This window comes from Hypanus sabinus, chromosome 31 (genome assembly GCF_030144855.1).
Source record: "Hypanus sabinus isolate sHypSab1 chromosome 31, sHypSab1.hap1, whole genome shotgun sequence".
Lineage (NCBI taxonomy): Eukaryota > Metazoa > Chordata > Chondrichthyes > Myliobatiformes > Dasyatidae > Hypanus > Hypanus sabinus.
In genome coordinates this window covers 21512862-21530005 of record NC_082736.1, presented here as the reverse complement: position 1 = coordinate 21530005, position 17144 = coordinate 21512862, and positions in this window count along the sequence as shown.

The following is a 17144-nucleotide window of genomic DNA, read 5'->3' as shown; positions in this document are numbered from 1 at the left end:
AGTTTATTGACAGTGATGGTGAATGTCAGGGGTGATAATCCCCCCCCCCACAGTATATTGACAGTGACGGTGAATGTCAGGGGTGATAATTGACTGCCCCCGTACATCGACAGTGACGGTGAATGTCAGGGGTGATAATACCCTAATATATTGGCAATGAAGGTGAATGTCAGTGGTGATAATTGACTCCGCCAGTATATTGACAGTGATGGTGAATGTCAGGGGCAGCAATTGAATCACCCAGTATATTGACAGCGATGGTGAATGTCATGGATGATAATCCCCCCCCCACAGTATATTGACAGTGACGGTGAATGTCAGGGGTGATAATCCCCCCCCCCACAGTATATTGACAGTGATGGTGAATGTCAGGGGTGATAATCCCCCCCCCCCACAGTATATTGACAGTGACGGTGAATGTCAGGGGTGATAATTGACTGCCCCCGTACATCGACAGTGACGGTGAATGTCAGGGGTGATAATCCCCCCAGTATATTGACAGTGAGGGTGAATCTCAGGGGTGATAATTCCCCCCACCCCCACAGTACATTGACAGTGACGGTGAATGTCAGGGGTGATAATACCCTAATATATTGGCAATGACGGTGAATGTCAGTGGTGATAATTGACTCCGCCAGTATATTGACAGTGATGGTGAATGTCAGGGGCAGCAATTGAATCACCCAGTATATTGACAGTGATGGTGAATGTCATGGATGATAATCCCCCCCCCACAGTATATTGACAGTGACGGTGAATGTCAGGGGTGATAATCCCCACCCCCACAGTATATTGACAGTGATGGTGAATGTCAGGGGTGATAATCCCCCCCCCACAGTATATTGACAGTGATGGTGAATGTCAGGGGTGATAATCCCCCCCCCACAGTATATTGACAGTGACGGTGAATGTCAGGGGTGATAATCCCCCCAGTATATTGACAGTGAGGGTGAATCTCAGGGGTGATAATTCCCCCCACCCCCACAGTACATTGACAATGACGGGGAATGTCAGTGGTGATAATTGACTCCGCCAGTAGATTGACAGTGATGGTGAATGTCAGGGGTAGCAATTGAATCACCCAGTATATTGACAGTGATGGTGAATGTCAGGGGTGATACCCCCCCCCCAGTATATTGACAGTGATGTTGAATGTCAGGGGTGATAATCCCCCCCCCACAGTATATTGACAGTGACGGTGAATGTCAGGGGTAATAATCCCCCCCCCCCACAGTATATTGACAGTGATGGTGAATGTCAGGGGTGATAATCCCCCCCCCGACAGTATATTGACAGTGACGGTGAATGTCAGGGGTGATAATCCCCTCCCCCACAGTATATTGACAGTGACGGTGAATGTCAGGGGTGATAATCCCCCCCCCCACAGTATATTGACAGTGATGGTGAATGTCAGGTGTGATAATCCCCCCCCCACAGTATATTGACAGTGACGGTGAATGTCAGGGGTGATAATCCCCCCACCACAGTACATTGACAGTGACGGTGAATGTCAGGGGTGTTAATCCCCCCCCCCACAGTATATTGGCAGTGACGGTGAATGTCAGGGGTGATAATCCCCCCCCCACAGTACATTGACAGTGACTGTGAATGTCAGGGGTGTTAATCCCCCCCCCCCACAGTATATTGGCAGTGACGGTGAATGTCAGGGGTGATAATCCCCCCCCCCACAGTATATTGACAGTGACGGTGAATGTCAGGGGTGATAATCACCCCCCCCAGTATATTGACAGTGATGGTGAATGTCAGGCGTGATAATTGACTCCGCTAGTATATTGACAGTGATGGTGAATGTCAGGGGTAACAATTGACTCACCCAGTATATTGACAGTGATGGTGAATGTCAGGGGTGATAATCCCCCCCCCCCCACAGTATATTGACAGTGACGGTGAATGTCAGGGGTGATAATCCCCCCACCACAGTATATTGACAGTGACGGTGAATGTCAGGGGTGATAATCCCCCCCCGATTATATTGACACTGTCCGTGAATGTCAGTGGTGATAACCCCCCCCCCCCACAGTACATTGACAGTGACGGTGAATGTCAGGGGTGATAATCCCCCCCCACAGTATATTGACAGTGACGGTGAATGTCAGGGTTGATAATCCCCCCCCCCCAGTATATTGACAGTGACTGTGAATGTCAGGGGTGATAATCCCCCCACCACAGTATATTGACAGTGACGGTGAATGTCAGGGGTGATAATCCCCCCCCGATTATATTGACACTGTCCGTGAATGTCAGTGGTGATAACCCCCCCCCCCCCCACAGTACATTGACAGTGATGGTGAATGTCAGGGGTGATAATTGACTCCCCCAGTATATTGACAGTGTTGGTGAATGTCAGGGGTGATACCCCTCCCCCCAGTATATTGACAGTGATGGTGAATGTCAGGGGTGATACCCCTCCCCCCAGTATATTGACAGTGATGGTGAATGTCAGGGGTAACAATTGACTCACCCAGTATATTGACAGTGATGGTGAATGTCAGGGGTGATACCCCCCCCCCCCAGTATATTGACAGTGATGGTGAATGTCAGGGGTGCTAATTGACTCCCCCAGTGTATTGACAGTGACGGTGAATGTCAGGGGTGATAATTGACTCCCCCTGTATATTGACAGTGACGGTGAATGTCAGGGGTGATAAACCTACCCCCAGTATATTGTCAGTGACAGTGAATGTCAGTTGTGATAATCCCCTGCCACCCCCCCCCCCCAGTTTCTTGACGGTGATGGTGAATGTCTGGGGTGACAATCCTCCCCCCAGTATATTGACAGTGACGGTGAATGTCAGGGGTGATAATCCCCCCCCCACAGTATATTGACAGTGACGGTGAATGTCAGGGGTGATAATCCCCCCCCCCACAGTATATTGACACATGGTGAATGTCAGGGGTGATAACCCCGCCCCAGTATATTGACAGTGATGGTGAATGTTGGGGTGATAATCCCACCCCCAGTATATTGACAGTGAAGGTGAATGTCATCGGTGATAATCCCCCCCAGTATATTGTCAGTGACAGTGAATGTCAGTTGTGATAAACCTCCCCCCCAGTATATTGTCAGTGACAGTGAATGTCAGTTGTGATAAACCCCCCTCAGTATATTGACGGTGATGGTGAATGTCTAGGGTGATAATCCCCCCCCCCAGTATATTGACAGTGACTGTGAATATCATCGGTGATAATCTCCCCCCGAGTATATTGTCAGTGACGATGAATGTCAGGGGTTGTAATCCCCCTGCAGTATATTTACAATGATGGTGAATGTCAGGGTTGATAATTGAGTCCCCCAGTATATTGACAGTGACGGTGAATGTCAGGTGTGATAATCCCCCCCCCCAGTATATTGACAGTGACGGTGAATGTCAGGGGTGATAATCCCCCCCCCACAGTATATTGACAGTAACAGTGAATGTCAGGTGTGATAATTGACTGCCCCAGTACATTGACAGTGACGATGAATGTCAGGGGTGATAATCCCCCTAGTATATTGACAGTGACGGTGAATGTCAGGGGTGATAATCCCCCCAGTATATTGACAGTGACGGTGAATGTCAGGGGTGATAATTCCCCCCACCCCCCACAGTATATTGACAGTGACGTTGAATGTCAGGGGTGATAATTGTCTCCCCCAGTATATTGACAGTGACGGTGAATGTCATGGGTGATAATCCCTCCCCCCAGTATATTGACAGTGACGGTGAATATCAGGGGTGATAATACCCTAATATATTGGCAATGACGGTGAATGTCAGGGGTGATAGTCCCCCCAGTATATTGACCGTGATGGTGAATGTCAGGGGTGATAATTGACTCCGCCAGTATATTGACAGTGATGGTGAATGTCAGGGGTAACAATTGACTCACCCAGTATATTGTCAGTGATGGTGAATGTCAGGGGTGATACCCCCCCCCAGTATATTGACAGTGACGGTGAATGTCAGGGGTGATAATTGACTCCGCCAGTATATTGACAGTGATGGTGAATGTCAGGGGTAACAATTGACTCACCCAGTATATTGACAGTGACGGTGAATGTCAGGGGTGATAATCCCACCCCCAGTATTTTGACAGTGAAGGTGAATGTCAGGTGTGAGAATCCCCCCCAGTATACTGACAGTGACGGTGAATGTCATCGTTGATAAACCTCCCCCCCAGTATATTGTCAGTGACAGTGAACGTCAGTTGTGATAATCCCCCCCCAGTATACTGACAGTGACTGTGAATGTCATCGGTGATAATCTCCCTCCGAGTATATTGACAGTGATGTTGAATGTCAGGGGTGATAATTGACTCCCCCAGTATATTGACAGTGACGGTGAATATCAGGGGTGATAATCCCCCCCCCCATTATATTGACAGTGATGTTGAATGTCAGGGGTGATAATTGTCTCCCCCTGTATATTGACAGTGACAGTGAATATCAGGGAGGATAATCCCCCCAGTATATTGACAGTGACGGTGAATGTCAGGGGTGATAATTGACTGCCCCCGTACATCGACAGTGACGGTGAATGTCAGGGGTGATAATCCCCCCAGTATATTGACAGTGAGGGTGAATCTCAGGGGTGATAATTCCCCACACCCCCACAGTACATTGACAGTGACGGTGAATGTCAGGGGTGATAATACCCTAATATATTGGCAATGACGGTGAATGTCAGTGGTGATAATTGACTCCGCCAGTATATTGACAGTGATGGTGAATGTCAGGGGCAGCAATTGAATCACCCAGTATATTGACAGTGATGGTGAATGTCATGGATGATAATTCCCCCCCCCCACAGTATATTGACAGTGACGGTGAATGTCAGGGGTGATAATCCCCCCCCCCCCACAGTATATTGACAGTGATGGTGAATGTCAGGGGTGATAATCCCCCCCCCACAGTATATTGACAGTGATGGTGAATGTCAGGGGTGATAATCCCCCCCCCACAGTATATTGACAGTGACGGTGAATGTCAGGGGTGATAATCCCCCCAGTATATTGACAGTGAGGGTGAATCTCAGGGGTGATAATTCCCCCCACCCCCACAGTACATTGACAATGACGGGGAATGTCAGGGGTGATAATTGACTCCGCCAGTAGATTGACAGTGATGGTGAATGTCAGGGGTAGCAATTGAATCACCCAGTATATTGACAGTGATGGTGAATGTCAGGGGTGATACCCCCCCCCCAGTATATTGACAGTGATGTTGAATGTCAGGGGTGATAATCCCCCGCCACAGTATATTGACAGTGACGGTGAATGTCAGGGGTAATAATCCCCCCCCCCACAGTATATTGACAGTGATGGTGAATGTCAGGGGTGATAATCCCCCCCCCCCCGACAGTATATTGACAGTGACGGTGAATGTCAGGGGTGATAATCCCCCCCCCCACAGTATATTGACAGTGACGGTGAATGTCAGGGGTGATAATCCCCCCCCCCACAGTATATTGACAGTGATGGTGAATGTCAGGTGTGATAATCCCCCCCCCCACAGTATATTGACAGTGACGGTGAATGTCAGGGGTGATAATCCCCCCCCCCACAGTACATTGACAGTGACTGTGAATGTCAGGGGTGTTAATTCCCCCCCCCACAGTATATTGGCAGTGATGGTGAATGTCAGGGGTGATAATCCCCCCCCCCACAGTATATTGACAGTGACGGTGAATGTCAGGGGTGATAATCCCACCCACCCAGTATATTGACAGTGAGGGTGAATGTCAGGGGTGATAATTCCCCCCACCCCCACAGTATATTGACAGTGATGGTGAATGTCAGGGGTGATAATTGACTCCGCCAGTATATTGACAGTGATGGTGAATGTCAGGGGTAACAATTGACTCACCCAGTATATTGACAGTGATGGTGAATGTCAGGGGTGATAATCCCCCCCCCCCACAGTATATTGACAGTGACGGTGAATGTCAGGGGTGATAATCCCCCCCCCACAGTATATTGACAGTGACGGTGAATGTCAGGGGTGATAATCCCCCCACCACAGTATATTGACAGTGACGGTGAATGTCAGGGGTGATAATCCCCCCCCGATTATATTGACACTGTCCGTGAATGTCAGTGGTGATAACCCCCCGCCCCACAGTACATTGACAGTGACGGTGAATGTCAGGGGTGATAATCCCCCCCCACAGTATATTGACAGTGACGGTGAATGTCAGGGGTGATAATCCCCCCCCCCACAGTATATTGACAGTGACGGTGAATGTCAGGGGTGATAACCCCCCCCCCCACAGTATATTGACAGTGACGGTGAATGTCAGGGTTGATAATCCCCCCCCCCCCAGTATATTGACAGTGACTGTGAATGTCAGGGGTGATAATCCCCCCACCACAGTATATTGACAGTGACGGTGAATGTCAGGGGTGATAATCCCCCCCGGATTATATTGACACTGTCCGTGAATGTCAGTGGTGATAACCCCCCCACCCTCCCACAGTACATTGACAGTGATGGTGAATGTCAGGGGTGATAATTGACTCCCCCAGTATATTGACAGTGATGGTGATTGTCAGGGGTGCTAATTGACTCCCCCAGTGTATTGACAGTGTTGGTGAATGTCAGGGGTGATACCCCTCCCCCCAGTATATTGACAGTGATGGTGAATGTCAGGGGTGATACCCCTCCCCCCAGTATATTGACAGTGATGGTGAATGTCAGGGGTAACAATTGACTCACCCAGTATATTGACAGTGATGGTGAATGTCAGGGGTGATACCCCTCCCCCCAGTGTATTGACAGTGATGGTGAATGTCAGGGGTGCTAATTGACTCCCCCAGTGTATTGACAGTGACGGTGAATGTCAGGGGTGATAATTGACTCCCCCTGTATATTGACAGTGACGGTGAATGTCAGGGGTGATAAACCTACCCCCTGTATATTGTCAGTGACAGTGAATGTCAGTTGTGATAATCCCCTGCCACCCCCCCCCCAGTTTCTTGACGGTGATGGTGAATGTCTGGGGTGACAATCCTCCCCCCAGTATATTGACAGTGACGGTGAATGTCATGGGTGATAATCCCTCCCCCCAGTATATTGACACTGATGGTGAATGTCAGGGGTGATAACCCTGCCCCAGTATATTGACAGTGATGGTGAATGTCAGAGGTGATAATCCCCACCCAGTATATTGACAGTAACAGTGAATGTCAGGTGTGATAATTGACTGCCCCAGTACATTGACAGTGACGATGAATGTCAGGGGTGATAATCCCCCTAGTATATTGACAGTGACGGTGAATGTCAGGGGTGATAATCCCCCCAGTATATTGACAGTGACGGTGAATGTCAGGGGTGATAATTCCCCCCACCCCCCACAGTATATTGACAGTGACGTTGAATGTCAGGGGTGATAATTGTCTCCCCCAGTATATTGACAGTGACGGTGAATGTCATGGGTGATAATCCCTCCCCCCAGTATATTGACAGTGACGGTGAATATCAGGGGTGATAATACCCTAATATATTGGCAATGACGGTGAATGTCAGGGGTGATAGTCCCCCCAGTATATTGACCGTGATGGTGAATGTCAGGGGTGATAATTGACTCCGCCAGTATATTGACAGTGATGGTGAATGTCAGGGGTAACAATTGACTCACCCAGTATATTGTCAGTGATGGTGAATGTCAGGGGTGATACCCCCCCCCAGTATATTGACAGTGACGGTGAATGTCAGGGGTGATAATTGACTCCGCCAGTATATTGACAGTGATGGTGAATGTCAGGGGTAACAATTGACTCACCCAGTATATTGACAGTGACGGTGAATGTCAGGGGTGATAATCCCACCCCCAGTATTTTGACAGTGAAGGTGAATGTCAGGTGTGAGAATCCCCCCCAGTATACTGACAGTGATGGTGAATGTCATCGTTGATAAACCTCCCCCCCAGTATATTGTCAGTGACAGTGAACGTCAGTTGTGATAATCCCCCCCCAGTATACTGACAGTGACTGTGAATGTCATCGGTGATAATCTCCCTCCGAGTATATTGACAGTGATGTTGAATGTCAGGGGTGATAATTGACTCCCCCAGTATATTGACAGTGACGGTGAATATCAGGGGTGATAATCCCCCCCCCCATTATATTGACAGTGATGTTGAATGTCAGGGGTGATAATTGTCTCCCCCAGTATATTGACAGTGACAGTGAATATCAGGGAGGATAATCCCCCCAGTATATTGATAGTGATGGTGAATGTCAGGGATGATAATTCACTCCCCCAGTATATTGACAGTGACGGTGAATGACCGGGGTGATAATTGACTCCCCCTGTATATTGACAGTGACGGTGAATGTCAGGGGTGATAATTCACTCCCCCAGTATATTGTCAGTGACAGTGAATGTCAGTTGTGATAATCCCCCCAGTATATTGTCAGTGACAGTGAATGTCAGTTGTGATAATCTCCTGCCCCCCCCCAGTTTCTTGATGGTGACGGTGAATGTCAGGGGTGATAATTGACTCCCCCTGTATATTGACTGTGACGGTGAATGTCAGGGGTGATAAACCTACCCCCAGTATATTGTCAGTGATGGTGAATGTCAGAGGTGATAATCCCCACCCAGTATATTGACAGTGATGGTGAATGTCATGGGTGATATTTCCCCCCCCCCCAGTATATTGACAGTGATGGTGAATGTCAGAGGTGATAATCCCCACCCAGTATATTGACAGTGTCGGTGAATGTCAGGGGTGATAATCCCACCCCCCCCAGTATACTGATAGTGACGGTGAATGTCAGGGTTGATAATCCCACCCCCATTATATTGACAGTGACGGTGAATGTCAGTTGTGATAAACCCCCCTCAGTATATTGACGGTGATGGTGAATATCTGGGGTGATAATCCCCCCCCAGAAAACTGTCAGTGACTGTGAATACATTCGGTGATAATCTCCCCAGTATATTGACAGTGACGGTGAATGTCAGTTGTGATAATCTCCTGCCCCCCCCAGTTTCTTGATGGTGACGGTGAATGTCAGGGGTGATAATTGACTCCCCCTGTATTTTGACTGTGACGGTGAATGTCAGGGGTGATAAACCTACCCCCAGTATATTGTCAGTGATGGTGAATGTCAGAGGTGATAATCCCCACCCAGTATATTGACAGTGATGGTGAATGTCATGGGTGATATTTCCCCCCCCCCCCCAGTATATTGACAGTGATGGTGAATGTCAGAGGTGATAATCCCCACCCAGTATATTGACAGTGTCGGTGAATGTCAGGGGTGATAATCCCACCCCCCCCAGTATACTGATAGTGACGGTGAATGTCAGGGTTGATAATCCCACCCCCATTATATTGACAGTGACGGTGAATGTCAGTTGTGATAAACCCCCCTCAGTATATTGACGGTGATGGTGAATATCTGGGGTGATAATCCCCCCCCAGAAAACTGTCAGTGACTGTGAATGCATTCGGTGATAATCTCCCCAGTATATTGACAGTGACGGTGAATGTCAGGGGTTATAATTCCCCCCACCCTCCACAGTATATTGACAGTGACGTTGAATGTCAGTGGTGATAATTGACTCCGCCAGTATATTGACAGTGACGTTGAATGTCAGGGGTGCTAATCCCCCCCACCCAGTATATTGACACTGATGGTGAATGTCAGGGGTGCTAATCCCTCCCCCCAGTATATTGACAGAGATGTTGAATGTCAGGGATGATAATCCCCCACCCCCAGTATATTGACAGTGATGGTGAGTGTCATGGGTGATAATTCCCCCCCACAGTATACTGGTAGTGACGGTGAATGTCAGGGGTGATAATTGACACCCCCAGTATATTGACAGAGATGTTGAATGTCAGGGGTGATAATCCACCTCCCAGCATATTGACACTGATGGTGAATATCAGGGGTGATAATCCCCCCTCCCCAGTATATTGACAGTGACGCTGAATGTCAGGGATGATAATCCCCCACCAGTATATTGACAGTGATGGTGAATGTCAGAGGTGATAATCCCTCCCCCCAGTATATTGACACTGATGGTGAATGTCAGGGGTGATAATCCCCGCCCCAGTATATTGACAGTGGCGGTGAATGTCAGGGGTGATATTCCCCCCCCCCCAGTATATTGACAGTGATGGTGAATGTCATGGGTGATAATCCCCCCCCCCAGTATGTTGACAGTGACGGTGAATGTCAGGGGTGATAATGCCCTCCCCCCCACCCCAGTATACTGATAGTGACGGTGAATGACAGGGGTGATAATCCCACCCCCAGTATATTGTCAGTGACGATGAATGTCAGGGGTGGTAATCCCCCCGCAGTATATGGACAGTGACTGTGAATGTCAGGGGTGATAATCCCCCCCCCCATTATATTGACAGTGACGGTGAATGTCAGGGGTGATAATTGACTCCCCCTGTATATTGACAGTGAAGCTGAATGTCAGGTGTGATAATTCACTCCCCCAGTATATTGACAGTGACGGTGAATGTCAGGGGTGATAATCCCCCCCCCACAGTATATTGACAGTGACGGTGAATGTCAGGGGTGATAATCCCCCCCCACCACAGTATATTGACAGTGACGGTGAATGTAAGGGGTGATAATCCCCCCCCCCATTATATTGGCAGTGACGGTGAATGTCAGGTGTGATAATTCACTCCCCCAGCATGTTGACAGTGACGGTCAATGTCAGGGGTAACAATTGACTGCCCCAGTATATTGACAGTGACGGTGAATGTCAGGGGTGATAATTGACACCCCCAGTATATTGGCAATGACGGTCAATGTCAGGGGTGATAATTGACTGCCCCAGTATATTGACAGTGATGGTGAATGTCAGGGGTGATACTTCCCCCCCCCCCCAGTATATTGACAGTGACGGTGAATGTCAGGGGTGATAATTGACACCCCCAGTATATTGACAGTGACGGTGAATGTCAGGGGTGATAATTGACACCCCCAGTATATTGGCAATGACGGTGAATGTCAGTGGTGATAATTAACTCCCCCAGTATATTGACAGTGACGGTGAATGTCAGGGGTGATAATTGACACCCCCAGTATATTGACAGTGATGTTGAATGTCAGGGGTGATAATTGACTCACCCAGTATATTGTCAGTGATGGTGAATGTCAGGGGTGATACCCCCCCCCAGTATATTGACAGTGACGGTGAATGTCAGGGGTGATAATTGACTCCGCCAGTATATTGACAGTGATGGTGAATGTCAGGGGTAACAATTGACTCACCCAGTATATTGACAGTGACGGTGAATGTCAGGGGTGATAATCCCACCCCCAGTATTTTGACAGTGAAGGTGAATGTCAGGTGTGAGAATCCCCCCCAGTATACTGACAGTGACGGTGAATGTCATCGTTGATAAACCTCCCCCCCAGTATATTGTCAGTGACAGTGAACGTCAGTTGTGATAATCCCCCCCCAGTATACTGACAGTGACTGTGAATGTCATCGGTGATAATCTCCCTCCGAGTATATTGACAGTGATGTTGAATGTCAGGGGTGATAATTGACTCCCCCAGTATATTGACAGTGACGGTGAATATCAGGGGTGATAATCCCCCCCCCACTATATTGACAGTGATGTTGAATGTCAGGGGTGATAATTGTCTCCCCCAGTATATTGACAGTGACAGTGAATATCAGGGAGGATAATCCCCCCAGTATATTGATAGTGATGGTGAATGTCAGGGATGATAATTCACTCCCCCAGTATATTGACAGTGACGGTGAATGACCGGGGTGATAATTGACTCCCCCTGTATATTGACAGTGACGGTGAATGTCAGGGGTGATAATTCACTCCCCCAGTATATTGACAGTGACGGTGAATGTCAGTTGTGATAATCTCCTGCCCCCCCCCAGTTTCTTGATGGTGACGGTGAATGTCAGGGGTGATAATTGACTCCCCCTGTATATTGACTGTGACGGTGAATGTCAGGGGTGATAAACCTACCCCCAGTATATTGTCAGTGATGGTGAATGTCAGAGGTGATAATCCCCACCCAGTATATTGACAGTGATGGTGAATGTCATGGGTGATATTTCCCCCCCCCCCCAGTATATTGTCAGTGATGGTGAATGTCAGAGGTGATAATCCCCACCCAGTATATTGACAGTGTCGGTGAATGTCAGGGGTGATAATCCCACCCCCCCCAGTATACTGATAGTGACGGTGAATGTCAGGGTTGATAATCCCACCCCCATTATATTGACAGTGACGGTGAATGTCAGTTGTGATAAACCCCCCTCAGTATATTGACGGTGATGGTGAATATCTGGGGTGATAATCCCCCCCCAGAAAACTGTCAGTGACTGTGAATGCATTCGGTGATAATCTCCCCAGTATATTGACAGTGACGGTGAATGTCAGGGGTTATAATTCCCCCCACCCTCCACAGTATATTGACAGTGACGTTGAATGTCAGTGGTGATAATTGACTCCGCCAGTATATTGACAGTGATGGTGAATGTCACGGGTGATACCCCCCCCCCCCCAGTATATTGACAGTGACGTTGAATGTCAGGGGTGCTAATCCCCCCCACCCAGTATATTGACACTGATGGTGAATGTCAGGGGTGTTAATCCCTCCCCCCAGTATATTGACAGAGATGTTGAATGTCAGGGGTGATAATCCACCCCAGTATATTGACAGTGATGTTGAATGTCAGGGGTGATATTTCCCCCCCCCCCAGTATATTGACAGTGACGGGGAATGTCAGGGGTGATAATCCCCCCCACAGTATACTGATAGTGACGGTGAATGTCAGGGGTGATAATTGACACCCCCAGTATATTGACAGTGATGTTGAATGTCAGGGGTGATAATCCACCTCCCAGTATATTGACAGTGACGGTGAATGTCAGGGGTGATAATCCCACCCCCCCCAGTATACTGATAGTGACGGTGAATGTCAGGGTTGATAATCCCACCCCCATTATATTGACAGTGACGGTGAATGTCAGTTGTGATAAACCCCCCACAGTATATTGACAGTGATGCTGAATGTCAGGGATGATAATCCCCCACCAGTATATTGACAGTGATGGTGAATGTCAGAGGTGATAATCCCTCCCCCCAGTATATTGACACTGATGGTGAATGTCAGGGGTGATAATCCCCTCCCCCCAGTATATTGACACTGATGGTGAATGTCAGGGGTGATAATCCCCGCCCCAGTATATTGACAGTGGCGGTGAATGTCAGGGGTGATATTCCCCCCCCCCAGTATATTGACACTGATGGTGAATGTCAGGGGTGATAATCCCCGCCCCAGTATATTGACAGTGATGGTGAATGTCATGGGTGATAATCCCCCCCCCAGTATGTTGACAGTGACGGTGAATGTCAGGGGTGATAATCCCACCCCCAGTATATTGTCAGTGACGATGAATGTCAGGGGTGGTAATCCCCCCGCAGTATATTGACAGTGACTGTGAATGTCAGGGGTGATAATCCCCCCCCCATTATATTGACAGTGACGGTGAATGTCAGGGGTGATAATTGACTCCCCCTGTATATTGACAGTGAAGCTGAATGTCAGGTGTGATAATTCACTCCCCCAGTATATTGACAGTGACGGTGAATGTCAGGGGTGATAATCCCCCCCCCACAGTATATTGACAGTGACGGTGAATGTCAGGGGTGATAATCCCCCCCCACCACAGTATATTGACAGTGATGGTGAATGTCAGGGGTGATAATCCCCCCCCACCACAGTATATTGACAGTGACGGTGAATGTAAGGGGTGATAATCCCCCCCCCCCATTATATTGGCAGTGACGGTGAATGTCAGGTGTGATAATTCACTCCCCCAGCATGTTGACAGTGACGGTCAATGTCAAGGGTGATAATTGACTGCCCCAGTATATTGACAGTGATGGTGAATGTCAGGGGTGATACTTCCCCCCCCCAGTATATTGATAGTGACGGTGAATGTCAGTGGTGATAACCCCTCCCCCCACAGTATATTGACAGTAACAGTGAATGTCAGGTGTGATAATCCCCCCAGTATATTGACAGTGATGGTCAATGTCAGGGGTGATAATTGACTCCCAAAGTATATTGACAGTGACGGTGAATGTCAGGGGTGATAATTGACTCCCCCAGTATATTGACAGTAACAGTGAATGTCAGGTGTGATAATCCCCCCAGTATATTGACAGTGATGGTCAATGTCAGGGGTGATAATTGACTCCCAAAGTATATTGACAGTGACGGTGAATGTCAGGGGTGATAATTGACACCCCCAGTATATTGACAGTGACGGTGAATGTCAGGGGTGATAATTGACACCCCCAGTATATTGGCAATGACGGTGAATGTCAGTGGTGATAATTAACTCCCCCAGTATATTGACAGTGACGGTGAATGTCAGGGGTGATAATTGACTCCCCCTGTATATTGAAAGTGACGGTGAATGTCAGGGGTGATAATTGACACCCCCAGTATATTGACAGTGATGTTGAATGTCAGGGGTGATAATCCCCCCCCCAGCATATTGACATTGACGGTGAATGTTAGGTGTAATAATCGCCCCCCGCAGTATATAGACAATGACGGTGAATGTCAGAGGTGATAATCCCTCCCCCCAGTATATTGACACTGATGGTGAATGTAATGGGTGATAATCCCCCCCCCCAGTATATTGATAGTGACGGTGAATGTCAGGGGTGATAATCCCCCCAGTATATTGACAGTGATGGTGAATGTCCGGGGTGATAATTGACTCCCCCAGTATATTGACAGTGACGGTGAATATCAGGGGTGATAACCCCCCAGTATATTGATAGTGATGTTGAATGTCCGGGGTGATAATTTGCTCCCCCAGTATATTGACTCTGATGTTGAATGTCCGGGGTGATAATTGACACCCCCAGTATATTGACAGTGATGGTCAATGTCAGGGGTGATAATCCCCCCAGTATATTGACAGTGATGGTGAATATCAGGGGTGATAATCCCCCCAGTATATTGACAGTGATGTTGAATGTCAGGGGTGATAATTCACTCCCCCTGTATATTGACAGTGACGTTGAATGTCCGGGGTGATAATTGACTCCCCCAGTATATTGACAGTGACAGTGAATATCATGGGTGATAATCCCCCCAGTATATTGACAGTGATGGTGAATGTCAGGGGTGATAATTGACTCCCCCAGTATATTGACTGTGACGGTGAATGTCAGGGGTGATAATCCCCCCCCTCCCACAGGATATTGACACTGACTGTGAATGTCAGGGCTGATAATTGACTCCCCCAGAATATTGACAGTGACGGTAAATATCAGGGGTGATAATCCCCCCAGTATATTGATAGTGATGGTGAATGTCCGGGGTGATAATTGACTCCCCCAGTATATTGACAGTGACGGTGAATATCAGGGGTGATAATCCCCCCAGTATATTGACTCTGATGTTGAATGTCCGGGGTGATAATTGACTCCCCCAGTATATTGCCAGTCACCGTGAATATCAGGAGTGTTAATTGACTCCCCCAGTATATTGACAGTGACGGTGAATGTCAGAGGTGATAATTGGTGATAATTGTCAGGGGTGATATTTCCCCCCCCCAGTATATTGACAGTGACGGTTAATATCAGGGGTGATAATCCCCCCAGTATATTGACAGTGACGGTGAATGTCAGGGGTGATAATTCACTCCTCCAGTACATTGACAGTGATGGTCAATGTCAGGGGTGATAATCCCCCCAGTATATTGACAGTGATGTTGAATGTCAGGGGTGATAGTCCCCCCAGTATATTGATAGTGATGGTGAATGTCAGGGGTGATAATCCCCCCAGTATATTGACAGTGATGTTGAATGTCAGGGGTGATAATCCCCCCAGTATATTGACAGTGATGTTGAATGTCAGGGGTGATAATCCCCCCAGTATATTGACACTGATGGTGAATGTCAGGGGTGATAATCCCCCCAGTATATTGACAGTGATGTTGAATGTCAGGGGTGATAATCCCCCCAGTATATTGACAGTGATGTTGAATGTCAGGGGTGATAATCCCCCCAGTATATTGACAGTGATGTTGAATGTCAGGGGTGATAATCCCCCCAGTATATTGACAGTGACGGTGAATGTCAGGGGTGATAATTCACTCCTCCAGTACATTGACAGTGATGGTCAATGTCAGGGGTGATAATCCCCCCAGTATATTGACAGTGACGGTGAATATCAGGGGTGATAATCCCCCCAGTATATTGACAGTGATGTTGAATGTCAGGGGTGATAGTCCCCCCAGTATATTGATAGTGATGGTGAATGTCTGGGGTGATAATTCACTCCCCCAGTATATTGACAGTGACATTGAAGGTCTGGGGTGATAATTGACTCCCCCAGTATATTGACAGTGACAGTGAATATCATGGGTGATAATCCCCCCAGTATATTGACAGTGATGGTGAATGTCAGGGGTGATAATTGACTCCCCCAGTATATTGACTGTGACGGTGAATGTCAGGGGTGATAATCCCCCCAGTATATTGACAGTGATGTTGAATGTCAGGGGTGATAGTCCCCCCAGTATATTGATAGTGATGGTGAATGTCAGGGGTGATAATTCACTCCCCCAGTATATTGACAGTGACGGTGAATGTCAGGGGTGGTAATGTCAGAGGCTGTCCCCTCTGGTCACCGTAGGAAACGTCCTCTCCACATCCACTCTGTCGAGGCCTTTCAACGTTCGATCGGTTTCAATGAGGTCACCCCTCACTCAGTGGGTTCCGATTCAGAGCCCTCATGTGAGAACCCCAATCATTTCATTGAACCTGCGTTGAACCCTCTCCAATGTCAGCCCATTCTTTCCTAGGTAAGGGACCAGAAACGGCTCTCAGAGAGGCCTCACCAGTGCTGTATAAAGCCTCAATCATCCTGACATCATATCCTAGCTCCCCTCGAAATGAATGCTAACATTGCATTTGCCTTCAACACCGACTCAACCTGCAGATTAACCTTTAGGGAATCCTGCACGAGGCCCTTCGCACCTCAGACTTTTGAACTTTCTCTCCATTTAGGGGAAAAAAAAGTCTAAGCTTTTATTTGTTGTACCAATCTGCATGTATTTAGTAGCAGAAAAAGACAGCTGCAGATAATAATATTAAAAAAA